Below are 13,559 nucleotides of genomic sequence, written 5' to 3'. Positions count from 1 at the left end.
AGAGACTGCAAGAGGAGAACGAGCCCCAGCCAAGGATGAGGTCCTGGCGGCTACCTTAATCCCCTATGAACCAGCAGGGTTTGAAACTTGCGAAACCAAAACAAGTGCAACAAAAGCCGCTGGCGTCTCCACGCTAGCAGGTGCTGACACTTTGGTGGAAGCAGGAGGAATCATGGTAACTGCCGCATAGGATGGCTTGGGGGCCAAAGGATTCAAGGTAGGCTTGCCTTTGCACCCAATAGTAACCCATTCTTCTTTTTTACCTTCGACCTGCTTGACAAGCGTCTCTTTAGGCTGGGGTTTGACCCTAGGCATGGCCAAAGGGAAATCCCTGATCTTGTGTTTCGCAGATTGGCACCTATAATAGGTGTTAGGTAGGTTCAAGTAAAGCACCTTCTATGCAAAGGTTTGAGCGCCAATCTGGATTTCTATAGAATCTTTGAGATCTTTAGAAAGATCAACTTCAATGCAAACATGCCGCTGAGGGTGAGCATTAAAAAATTTCTCTGGCTCCTTGGTAACAACTTTGTCAAGGGCTTGGGTAATAGACTCAATAAAAGGCCAGCAGGGCAAGGGTAGACCTGGGAATTCGACCCAAATAGGAACCTTAAGCTTTTTATCGTCTGAGACAGAGAAGTCTCGAGACCATTTTTGAAAAACAAGTAGAGAGGAACGCACAGACCAAGGGCCGTTGGTAAAAACCGCGTCAACTTGCGACAGGTTAGCAAAATGAAATTAAAAAAACCTTTGGTAAGGTTTTACACAGCGTCAAAATGGACTCCATGATGAGTCCAGCTTTTGTTGACCCATTCTCTGAGCATAGCTTTAGGGGGAGTCCTACCAACAAAATACCCTATCAAGGTATGTTTTTCTAACCAGTCACATGCAGCATCAAATTCTTGCAAAGGAAGGACAATATTAGGATTACCTCGTGGAAAACCTTTGGGACAAACTTGCGTGAGCATTTGTTCAGTGGTGGCACCATGGCAGTTTGAAGCAGCAACATGAACACCAAAAATAATCGGTTCACCGCTGGCTGGAGCCATTATATCCTAACCTAAAGCTCCCATAGTAAATGCGGTATGACAAGTGCCGACAGAAGGGGAGTGCAAGTGAAAGGCCGTACGCAAAAAAGACTAAAAGTTCTCATGAAGCAAGAAAACCCTAGCCTTTGATAAGATATTTGAAATTTTAGAAGTTTTAATTTATCCCCACTGAGTACTATAGGTTCATGCAGAGTTAGTGAAAGATTGTCTGAAATCCATCTGTGAATTAGGGAAAAGAGGTCCATAAATACATCTGCGAATTAGGGAAAAGAGTTCCCCTGAACACAACTGCTAAAAACACTTCTCGCCCATGATTTTCCAACCATGGCCTCAGTCTGTTAAGAAGGTCCAGTAAGCAACCAGGTAGGCACAAAGAGGATGTAGCTATTTAAATCAAAAGTAAGAGGACAAGATTAATCGTCTTGTTGACCTTTCTAGTAAATATAGCAAATAACTCATTGTTCCTCTCAAATTAGTTTGTGTATTAACTAATATTGTATAGGAAAGTCAGAGAGCAGGAGCTTTATTTGATAATTAATTGTTAATGCTTCTGGTTTGCAAAGAGAAGTGTGTCAGAAGTTTACAAAGAGAAGCTAAAGTTAAAGTATATAGTAAAGAGTTTTGAAGTTAAAAGTGCTTCAATCTACTTGTCTTTGTTGGATCAGTGTTCTCTATCTTTAAAGTGAATTCATCCATCCCTAGTCTATTTATTGTTTTTCTTTGATGAAGGTGAATGTGGTTTTTAATCTAATGTGACACTTGTCTTTGTTCTGTAGAGGTGACATAGCTTTTCTTCCACTGACCACCATTTCCTATTTCTCTATTTATGCAAATGTTGCCAAATTCATACATCTTCTTTATATGCTTATAAAATTATGATCATTTCTATATACATTAACATTTTAAAAACCACACCAAGTCAAATAAAAACAATATCTCAAATACTTTTGTCAACATTACTATATTATTGTTTGAATTGCCTTTTGGTTCCTCAAGATCATTTTGATACACATTTTCTTTGATGAAATTTTCATTACTTCACTGATTGTTTTCTTTTACAGTAAGAATACCTATGATCTCTTCATCTATGAATTGGAGGCAATCTCTCTTAACCATCTTCATGCACAACCAACACATAGAGGAGAAAACTCTTCTTAATTGTCAACAATAAGAAAACAAAACTATGGATTAATTTGCTCCTCTGTGTTGACTATGCAAGAAGATGGTCAACAGAGGTTACTTCTGATTCAAAGATGAAGAAAGCAAGGTATCCTCATGGTAAAATTAAACAATCCTGGAAATCATAAAAATGTAATGAAAGAAATGTGTATCAAAATTAACATGGAGAACTATTAGGTAATTTGAATAGTAATGTAGTAATGTTGACAAAGGTATCTGAGATATTGCTTGTATTTGGCTTGGGGTCGCTCTTTAGATGTTAATTATAGATAAAGGTTCATATATCACACACATGCTAAGAAAAAGTATGAATTTCACAATATTTCCACATAAGAGAAATATGAAATAGTGGTTAGTGGAGGAAAGGCTATGACACCTATGCGACAAAGACAAGTATCACATTAGACCAAAAACCATGTTCTCCTTCATAAAAAGTTTAAAAAAAAAAAAAAAGACTAAGTGATGGATGAATCACTTTAAAGACAGAGGACATTCATCCTGCAAAGACAAGTAGATTGAAATAGTTTTAACTTTAAAACCCTTCGTTATCTAACTTTGGCTTCTCTTCTTAGACTTGTAACACTAATAATTATTTATCAGTTAAATTATTATCAATTAAATGTTCTTCTCTCTGAATTTCCTGTGCAGTATCAGTTAATAGACAAACTAAACTTTTACAATTTTGTGAACGAGTAGTGGGATATGTTATATTTAGGAGACAAATAGTGAAATATCTGGATCATTATCCTTTTGCATTTAAATATCAATTTTTTCTACAGCACCATAAATTGGTAGTTGATTGGATTTTTTCAGAAAAGTTTTGGGATTTTGAATTTTGCTCTATGAAGCAGCTTTGTCCTTTTGGAAATTGTCTTCACTCTATCCAGAGCCCTCATTTCGGCCTACTAAGTTGGAAAACACCAACGGCTCAGAAATTTGTTCATCCCTAGAAAATTGGTCAGAAACTTTTTCTGGCGGCAACTTCTTCCGTCTCTATTTTTATATGATGTTCTCCATACTTTTCCTTTTGGCAGCTTCAACACTTTGCTTGTGGACCGCAGCCAGTCCAATGTGATTCCTATTCCTTATGACTACTAAAACAATTAAAACATGGCAATTTGTTACTAACCTAAGCCAGGATATCGGGCCCTCCCCTAAGGGAATGGGCCCAGCTCTACTCTGATATCAATTGAAGAAACCGAATGCACTCATCGAAAAGAAAATAGAAAAGTCAAAGATTTTTTACATTAAGTCTAGCTCTTTTAAGCAGAGACCAATTTCATTTATTCTATGGATACAAATTTATCTTAATCTGATTACATCACTTCTTTATATTACAAATGATTGCATATTATTCTGTCTAATTTTCTCATCTAAACTAATCAACCAACTCTACGATCATGGATATCCACTCTATTGGAAGCAACTCAAAGAAATACAAATTGTTAAGCTCTCAAATTGATCTTCTTGCATGTGTGTGCCATTTAGAGAAGAAACAAACTCTTTCTAATTGATACTTTAACTAGCATCAATGGTGGAGATAATCTTGAATTTATATTTTCTTAATCAATCTTGTTGTTGTGTGGTGAACTACAAGATCACACTCGATCGAATTGGAGTCAAGTAGCAGTAATCTAAAATTTGACAGATGATGAAGAGAATTATTGATACGTACCTCTATATGCCCAAAACTAAGCACTTTTGTTTATACAAATTTTAAAATATCTTTGGTTAATTTCTGATAAGTTTTTCTTAAATCATCTCTACAAATTAAATAGTCTATACCATGATCTAATTAATGTGTACTTTTGTCTAATGATGTCATACTCTATGTGTGCTCATAAATTTGTTGACATAAAATTTTTCAAGTATTGAAATCTATAAGTTTGGTTTGGCATGTTACTTTCTCCTTTTCTCTTTTCCCTTTTAAATATGCCTTGCTTGGTCTGCAATCTAGTAGTTTGTTTTCTTTGATTCTCTTATAATGGATCATGTAGTATGATCTATTGATGGTTAATAAATTGCTATAAATAATGTTATGCAAAAAAATAACAAAGTTTATAGTATGTATAAATGTAGATAGATTAGAGAGAAAAGACTGCATGCATAAGATTGATAGTGGAGGATTAAAGATTAAGTTTTCCTCATTGCATGATCGATGTATATATGTTAATTGTGGGTGACGTAGGCTTCCAGCTTGTCTTTTTAATCTCCCCTGCCCTTTACTTACTCCAACTACTTTATTTATTGTTGTCTTCTCATGGAGAGCTCTAGACCTCTCATTTTGTAAACTATATTTTCTAGATTGTTTAAGACTTTTTTGCAAGCTTCTAGCTTAAGAGAGAAGATTCATTGTAAATTGAAATGCTCTATTTTATAATAGTAATTTTATGAGAAGAGTATAGCTCTGTTTTAGAAATTGGGCAGCTAGCTATTAAAAAAGGCATAGGTAGAAAAACAAAATTTTATGTTTGAATCAATATAAACTATCTATTTTTTCCGTGTGTGCTTTTTTTTGGTCTATCTCTATTTTATGTGAGGGATATTTGTTTCTCTTGTCTCTGCTTCAACAAATCGATATCAGAGCTATCGAAGACCTAGGCATTATTTTTTATGGGCAGATGTCATTGTGGGTGAAGGGAAAATGAGAGCAAAGTTGATGATTTAAGGAAGAGATCATAGTTGCTATGTGAGAAAGGAAGAGAAAGGGTTTGTATTTTTACAAGAGAGAGTTTTTTATTAAATCATGGCAAGAACTAGTGGAAGTATTTCACAGCCACAAATTCTAACTTTTAATGGAAAAAAAAATGATTATTGGAGCATTAAAATGAAAATTGTTTTTCATTCTTAGGATATTTGATTTGGGATTTAGTTGAAAGTGGGTTCTCTAAACTAGCAAATCAGTAGGCATATCAAACTCTTTCACAAGCTGAAAAAGATTTATTAAAAGAAAATAGAAAAAAAGATGCCAAGGCATTGTTCTTTATTTAGATGGTAGTGGAGGAAGCAATATTTCCAAAGGTAGCTACTACCACAAGCTCAAAGCAAGCATGTGACAACTTACAATCAACATACCAAGGCATAGGCAAGGGAAAAACTTCAAAGTTACAAAATCTTAGAAGAGATTTTGAAAATTTAGAATATAGATTCATTCTTCACTCAAGAAATTGGAATAGTAAATCAAATTAGATCTTATGGAGAAACCCTTGGGGATCAACAAGTTGTAGAGAAAATACTTAGAAGTCTACCAAATAAGTTTGATTCAAGAGTTGTAGCCATTGAAGAATCTAAGGATCTCTCCCTACTTTCAATAGATGAGTTAATGAGCTCTCTTGTATCACATGAACAAAGGTTGAATCATTTGGAAACTTCATCATTGGAGAATGCTTTCAAGACTCAACTCTCATTTGGAAGAACAAGAGGAAGATCAAATTATAGTAGAGGTAGAGAACATTTTACACCAAGAGAAGGAAGAGGAAATCCACTGTTTGAAAGTAGAAGACTAGCATCAAGCTCACAAACCTATTTCACATCAACAAGAGGAAGTGGGGGCAACCATCCTCACAACCATCATCAAGGAGAAAGGTATGATAAATCTAACATCCAATGTCATTATTGTAATAAATTTGGGCATTCTGCATCTACATGTACAAAAAAACAATATGACATGAATAGGCAAAAGGCACATTTTATCCTCACAAGAGAGTTCTAAAGAAGTATCGTTCTTAGATAGTGGTTGTAGTAACCATATGAGTGGGACTAAGGATATAATTTTAGTAATAGATGAATCAATAAAATTAGAGGTTAAGTTGGGAAATGATCATCAAATTTTAGTCATGGAAAAATGATCAATTACCATAACAACTAAGAAAGGTGAAGAAAAGTAAATTCTTGATGTATATTATGTTCCTAGATTGGACCACAATCTCATAAGCATTGGGTAGCTACTACAAAAGGGATATAGAATACATTTTGAAAATGGTGAATGCATGATTCTAGATAAAGACTAAGCAATAGGCTGATTGCAAAAGTTCAAATGACCCAAAATAGAATGTTTGTACTTAAAATTCAAAGTGAACTATTCGTACAGCCAAATGAATTGAAAAAAGTAGCTGAATCAGCATTTAAAGCTTCATACAAGAATGAAACTTGGCTATGGCATTTAAAGTTTGGTCATTTAAACTTTAAAGGGTTACAACTCTTATATAAGAAACAAATGGTCCATGAGTTGCCATCAGTAGAGCCACTTAAGACAACATGTGAGAGTTGCATTTTGGAAAAGCAACATAGAGAAAAATTTCCAGTTGGAAAGTCTTATAGAGCAAAACATCCACTTAAGATAGTCCATTTAGATCTTTGTGGACCAATGCAAATACCATCCTTAAGCAAAAAAATTTATTTCTTGAAATTTATTGATGATTTCATTAGAAAAGTATGAGTTTATTTTGTGAAGTATAAATTAGACGTATTTGATGTCTTTAAGAATTCAAGGTAGAAGTTGAAAAAGAAAGTGGATACTCTATTAAAACATTAAGAACTGATCAAGGTGGAGAATACATATCAAATAATTTTATAAATTTTTGCAAAGAAAATGGCATATGGAAAGAATTTATAGCAATGTACACTCCACAAAAAAATGGAGTAGCAAAAAGAAAAAATAGAACAATTATGGAGATGACAAGGAGTATGTTAAAGGAGAAACAATTACCAAATGAGTATTGGGCTAAGGCAGTTGCATGTTCAACATACATACTAAATAGATATCCAATGAAAGCAGTCATAAATAAAATACCAAAAGAAGCTTGGATAAAAGGAATCACAATATAACACATTTGAGAATATTTGGTTGTGTGGCATACTCATTAGTACCTCAAGAAGTGAGACAAAAATTGGATGATAGAGTAGAGAAGTGCATATTTGTGAGATATGGTGAACAATCTAAGGCATATAGGCTATACAATCCTATCACAAAGAAGTTAATAATAAGTCATGGCGTTGAGTTTGTAGAAGAAGAAGCAAGGGATGGTAGCTTGGATAAGTCAACTTCGATTGCAACTAGTTTTTCATGAGAAAATGAAACTCAAGATGTGAATTCTACGACACAAACAAATGTTCCTAAAACACCTACAATGGCACCTACCACTCAAAACACTACTACTATAGCAAGCACTAATGATAGTGAATCATCTAATCGAACACTTGCATCATTAAGATCAAGGTCTATAAATACTTCAAAGAAGACATGAAGTCTTAGAGACATATGTGATGAATTAAAAGAGGCTGAAAATGATGATCTATGCATTAGTTTTTCACTTTGAGCACATGTTGATCCAATTTATTTTGAAGATTCTATTAAAGATGACAAATAGATATAAGCCATGGATGAAGAAATTTAGTTAATAGAAAAGAATGATACTTGGGACTTAGTAGATCTTCCTAAAGGAAAGGATGTGATTGGAGTTAAGTGGGAATACAAAGCAAAATATAATGCTGATGGAAAAGTAGAGAAACACAAGGCAAGACTATTAGCCAAAGGTTTCACACAACAACTGGGTATAGGCTAGAATGAGACATTTGCACCCATGGCAAAATTAGACACTATTAGAATGATTTTATCCATAGTAGCCCAAAATAATTGGAAGGTTTTTCAAATGGACATTAAATCAACATTCTTGAATGAAATTTTAGAAGAAGAAGTGTATATAAAACAACCACTAGGATATGAAATTTGGGGAAAAGAACATAATCTATACAAGCCTGTTTGAATCAATATTACTTATCTATTTTCTCTATGTGTGCTTGTTTTGGTTTATATCAGTTTTGTTTTATGTGAGCAATATTTGTTTCTCTTGTTTGTACTTCAACATTAGTCAGTATTTCTTTCATCCTTATTTAATATAGAGTTGATTATTCTTTCCTTGACTGGCCCTCTTTCCTATCTAGTTCAACATACTTGCCTTTTTAAATACTTCCTTGGTTGTCTTCCCTTCTTGATATCCTAGCCGGTCTGAAGCTCCTATTACTTATGAATTGCATTTTGGTGTTCAAGAGTTGTGTAAATAATATGATCTGATTTGAATCCCAAAAAATAGGAACCCTCTCCCACTCCCCTAAGTAAGTGGGCTCCATTTTTTTATAAGGGATTTATATCCATCCTTAGGATTTAGTTTAATGAGATTTGTGTTCCCTTCTAAGAAGCTTTAATGTGTACCTCTATCATTTCCTCTCTAATCATAGTGTATCAACACTGTGTAGTCAAAATCATAGCACTAGGCATATTATAAAACTTTTTCATAAAAGAATTGTATTAGAATATTGTTTGAAAAAAATATAAAACATAGGTATCTAAAATTGATTTATGCATTTTTCGTATAAAAAGGGGTTAAAATTTATTAGGAACAAAGGATTACAACAAAGAGCAACAAGGTCATCAAATTCTCATAACAGCTGAAAGGGAAACTAACCCCTATCCATAATATTCCAACCTAAAGCATGATAGAAGCCCATTCGGCCAAACAATCAAACCTAATAAACTCAAGAGAAGTACAAAAGAGAAGAGTCTAATTAACAATAGTGGCCAGCTGCCAACTAACATCTTCAAAATCCTACTAGGAAAGCAAGTTCACCACCACTTGAGAGTCAAACTCATAGATAATCTTGTGTCATCCCTACAAACAGTATTGTTCCACATCATATAAAATGACTTAAGCCTTGAGCCTCCATGAGATTGTTAGTATGATCAACCTTATGCATTGAGAAATATTTTACTATATCATCCTTAGCACTATTTTTGTAATAAGTAAATTATTTTTCTTTTAATTGATTATAATATTTTTTCCAGATTTAGAATAGATAATATTTTTTCCAGATTTAGAATAGATAATATTTTGTGTCATACTTAATGAATTCTTTTATATAGATAGTTAATTTTGCTTCTTAATTTCTACCATTTGGAACTGTAGCTTGTAACATCCGGCAGAGAAAGACAAAGAGAGTCCGAAATACGATCTGGGAATTAGGGAAATGAGGTTCATGAATACCTCTGAGAAAAGATGTTGTTGCTTGGACGACTGCTTCAACCCCCAGACTTCGAACTAATTAGCTGCCGATTACATTTTCTTCTAAATATTTGCTTACATTGGGTGAGAAAAAAATTCATATTGCATCTGTTAGTTTTCTCTGGCAAAATCATATTCAACTTTGAGTGCACGAATATGACACTTGCTGAATAGAGTTATTGATTCATAATTCTGTATGCCCAAAGCCAAATAGTCCCTGGCCAAAGCATCTGAATATAAATATAGAATGATGCCGCTTATTCCAAAGACAAATATGATTCTTCTGATTCCTGAGAAAGAATGTAGCCTATTAACAATGAATAATATGAATTCCAATTCAGAATCATTTTCCAATTCGTTTGTCAAGAATTATAAATTTGGAACATATAAGTGAATTGACCATTGCAATTGTAACATAAGCTTTAGATTTCAATTAAATAAACTTGAGCAAACCTTAAATTGTGCATATATAAAATTTATTTTTTATTATAAAAATTCAACAATTTGAATATGTATTTAACTGATTTCTATCCTATTTAATCATATAATGATGTCTATCCTATTTTTTAATTGAATCATTTTATTCTATAGTTCACGTGTTTATAGATAGTTGAATAATCAAAATAAAGTTATATGAATATGTATACATATTTAAATCATGAAAACATTGTCATTTATTAAATTAGGTATTATATTTTTAAAAATTAAGATTCTTTTATAATATTTTTTAATGACTTACATGTTATTGTTAAATAAATAATATTATTTGCATATGACAGTGATTTAGAGAGTTATTAGTCCTTGTCATCTAAAGCAGGGATTATAATTCTTTTGTTATTTATTTTGATTTATTCTTGGCTTTGTAGCTGTTGAAATTTTACACCATTTTCTATATAATATGATTCACAAAATTTTATCCGTTAAAGCAAATTTCTTCTTCTAAAATTTCTAATTTTTCATTCCTCCAATTACTTTTTGTTGGCCATCTTTACAAAAATTGTTTTGCACAAAATTGGTAAGTTGTGGAAATACATACCTACATCATGTTTAGCGAATTGCATGTCAAGGAAGATGGTAGTTCCTCTTAGACAAGTCTCATTTGCATGAACCCACTAGGATTTGGGCTAGTGTTCCTATTATTACACGAATGCTCACCCTTCACTTCCATCTACATAATTGGAAGTTCTTCAATAGCTTATGCTACTTTTCAAATTGAAATAAGCATATAAAGAGAATGGAAGCTTATTTTTTTATTAAGACATTCCCATGTTATCAAAGGTGTTGGTGGGTAGAAGCGACAATTAGAGAAGAAAATATTATGATCTTGGATGTAGAAAAAATGTGAGTTCTTCAATAGCTTATGCTACTTTTCAAATTGAAATGAGCATATGAAGAGAATAAAAGCTTTTTTTTAATCAAGAGATTGCCATGTTTTCAAAGGTGTTGGTGGGCAGGAACTACAATTAAAGAAGAAAATATTATAATCTTGGAATAAAATATAACTAAATTATTGCCAGAACCTTGAACATATTTATATATGGAAAATATAAATGATAAGAAAGTAATTGTATTTTAAAGAATATTAAAAATCTTTTATAAAGTCTTTAGAAAGTTATTAGTCACTGCCCTGGGGACTATAGTTTTATAATCAATGTGCTAACAAAATCACAAGTGTTTCAACCTTTAGGTACACTGCTATGATCTAGACAATGGGAGTTCAAAAGCCACAAAATGTTTTAATCTTCATATATACTGCCATGATCAGGAAAATGGAAACTCAAAAATCACAACGCATATGAAACTCAAAAATCACAATTTCTATCGGCTTCAGGTACAATGCCAGGAGTCTAGAGAATGGAAATTCAAAATTAGCTTTTCACTCACCATCTCCTCCTTACCATACAAACTAAAATCTAAATTTCATCTGATGTTCTCTCCTACAAATTTCATATTTCACAAGATCTGACTAATGTTGGTGAACAAGAAAACTAAAACAGTTGACAACAAACTATGATTATGAACAACTATAGAAATCTATACACAAAAAAATTATAATTCAGTCATGAGTTATATTGTTAGACAGTTTGGATAGACAATTTCTTAAGTAGGAGCATCACCATGTTCAACATTTTGCTTGTAGTATTACTCTATCCAAAAGTTTAAGATTCCAACACTTCCTCAAATGTTTACTGGCACTTCTTTGTAACTTCAGGCACTCTTCTAATTTTACTATCTATGGTAATTGTAAGCCAACGTCTTACTATTTATTTTACTATATCCTTCATATATTACTCATCATCATCATGAAACTCAGAAACAAATTTTAAAAAGAAATTTTATCTTCTCACAAATCATTTTTTGATAAATATCACCTTCCCCGTGTAAACCCCAAGCCATAAGTGCCAAAAAAAAGGGCGAAATTATTATCATGACAGCATAAAGAGGAAATCATTTATAAATGGCAATGTCAGGGAGAGTGCTACATTTTCTATATTTTGGAATTTTGAATGGATTGCTAAGTTATGACAAAATGTTTTTGCCACTAATGTCAAAGGGGGAGATTGTTAATCTCTTAGCCTAGTTTCCTATTAGTGGCCAACACTTAGTCATTCTTTAGGTAGTGTTGGTTGATCATCACTATGATTGAACCATCTAAAGAAGGGCAAGCTTCATGGACTTATTTATATGTTGAGCAAGTCTAAGGTTTTCGAGCACCCCATTCGAGACCAAGCTAGCATACATGAAAAGTAAAACATTAGAGACCATGTGATCTAAAGTTAACTTATGCCAAGTGAGTTAGTATATATGCCAATCCAATAGAAGTGGAGAGACAACATGAATGTTAGTTGTGATTGGGTGTGAGAACTCAACTGTTAAGATCAGTTTTGGCCCATGTGCTTCTAATAGCACAAATGCTTATGTAAATCATTTTAGCTAACTTCTATACAACATTTATAGATTGTAGAGATAGTTAGGGAGCAAATTAGCCATGTTTTCAAAAGGCATTAATCACAAGAAAGATAGATTAACCAATCAAAAAATTAGAAAGGTAAAATGTAAAAAAGATGTATTATGGAGCACTGATTATGTTCTAGAACATTCTATGATTATCTATTTAAGAAGGGACCTAACCCTGAATTATGATGGGAGAAAGAGAAAAGCATGAAGAATGCAACAAGCTAAGGACAAAGCATGGAAGGAGATCAGATAGAGAAACATTGTTGTGAAGGACATAACATAGTAGATCAGATAAGGAGATTAGATTTAGATTTTGAAGAGAGAAGATTTGTTAAAAATATTTTTGAGAGCAACCCAAAGGGTTAGATAATAAGACATCCTAACCAGTGAATCAAAATAAATCTTTTAATAGAGCATTTTTAACAAAAAAATTCAAATCTTCTAACAAAGTGCTTGCTTCATTATAAGTTTGAATCCTTTAATCAACAAAGAATTAACAGTCTTGCATTTCTTTTAACTGACCAGACCCCTTATGAGGTTGATCATAAAAAGTGATCAAAATGTAGTTTCTTTGTTGCAACAGTAAAGATTTCCATGTTTCATCCTCGTCCTAGTTTTACCTTCACCTTGGATGGTTTCTGGGTTACCAAAACTTTTGTGTTATGTGTTTATATTTTTGTAGATGTTATGCTTAGATTGATTTCATTTCAGCATTAGAGTTTATGTTTATATGGTATAATATCTAAGATATAAGATGGATTCAAAGGAGTGAATGTAGTTAATTGAATCTATTGTTTAGAAGCTAAATGTTTTAAAGATCCCAATTCATCCCCCCTCTCACTATCTTGTTCCCCAAAAAGATTTCCAATACAATGCACAATAATACCTTCCAACTAATTGGATGCTTAAGTGCAACCTATGGTGATATCTAACTCAAAATTAATCTTCTCAATAGTTGCCACCTTGATATCCTTTGGTGAGCATTGATGAAAGATTCAACTTCTTCATACTCAAACAAAAAATAGATAATGCAATCATTTTAAGTCCTAACTTAATCTCTAGCAACTTCTCCTTACAATCGAAAGTATTATATTCCTTCAAGAAGACAATAATACCTACAATAATACCTCTAGCTTCTGACAATTTTAAATCCTATTTAATCTCTGGCAACTTTTCCTTACAATCAAAAGCATCAAATTCCTTTAGATAGAAAATAATACCTTTAGGTCTCTCTATCTTACATTTCGAAATCTCTTTTCCTCCAAGTCTCTAGCTCTCTCTAGTTTGCATTTCCAAATCTTTTTTCCTCTAAATCTAT

The sequence above is a fragment of the Cupressus sempervirens genome, chromosome 11, assembly GCF_028749045.1.
Source record: "Cupressus sempervirens isolate cs-2001-9-10 chromosome 11, ASM2874904v1, whole genome shotgun sequence".
NCBI classification, from domain to species: Eukaryota; Viridiplantae; Streptophyta; class Pinopsida; order Cupressales; family Cupressaceae; genus Cupressus; species Cupressus sempervirens.
Note: the sequence above shows the minus strand (reverse complement) of the source record.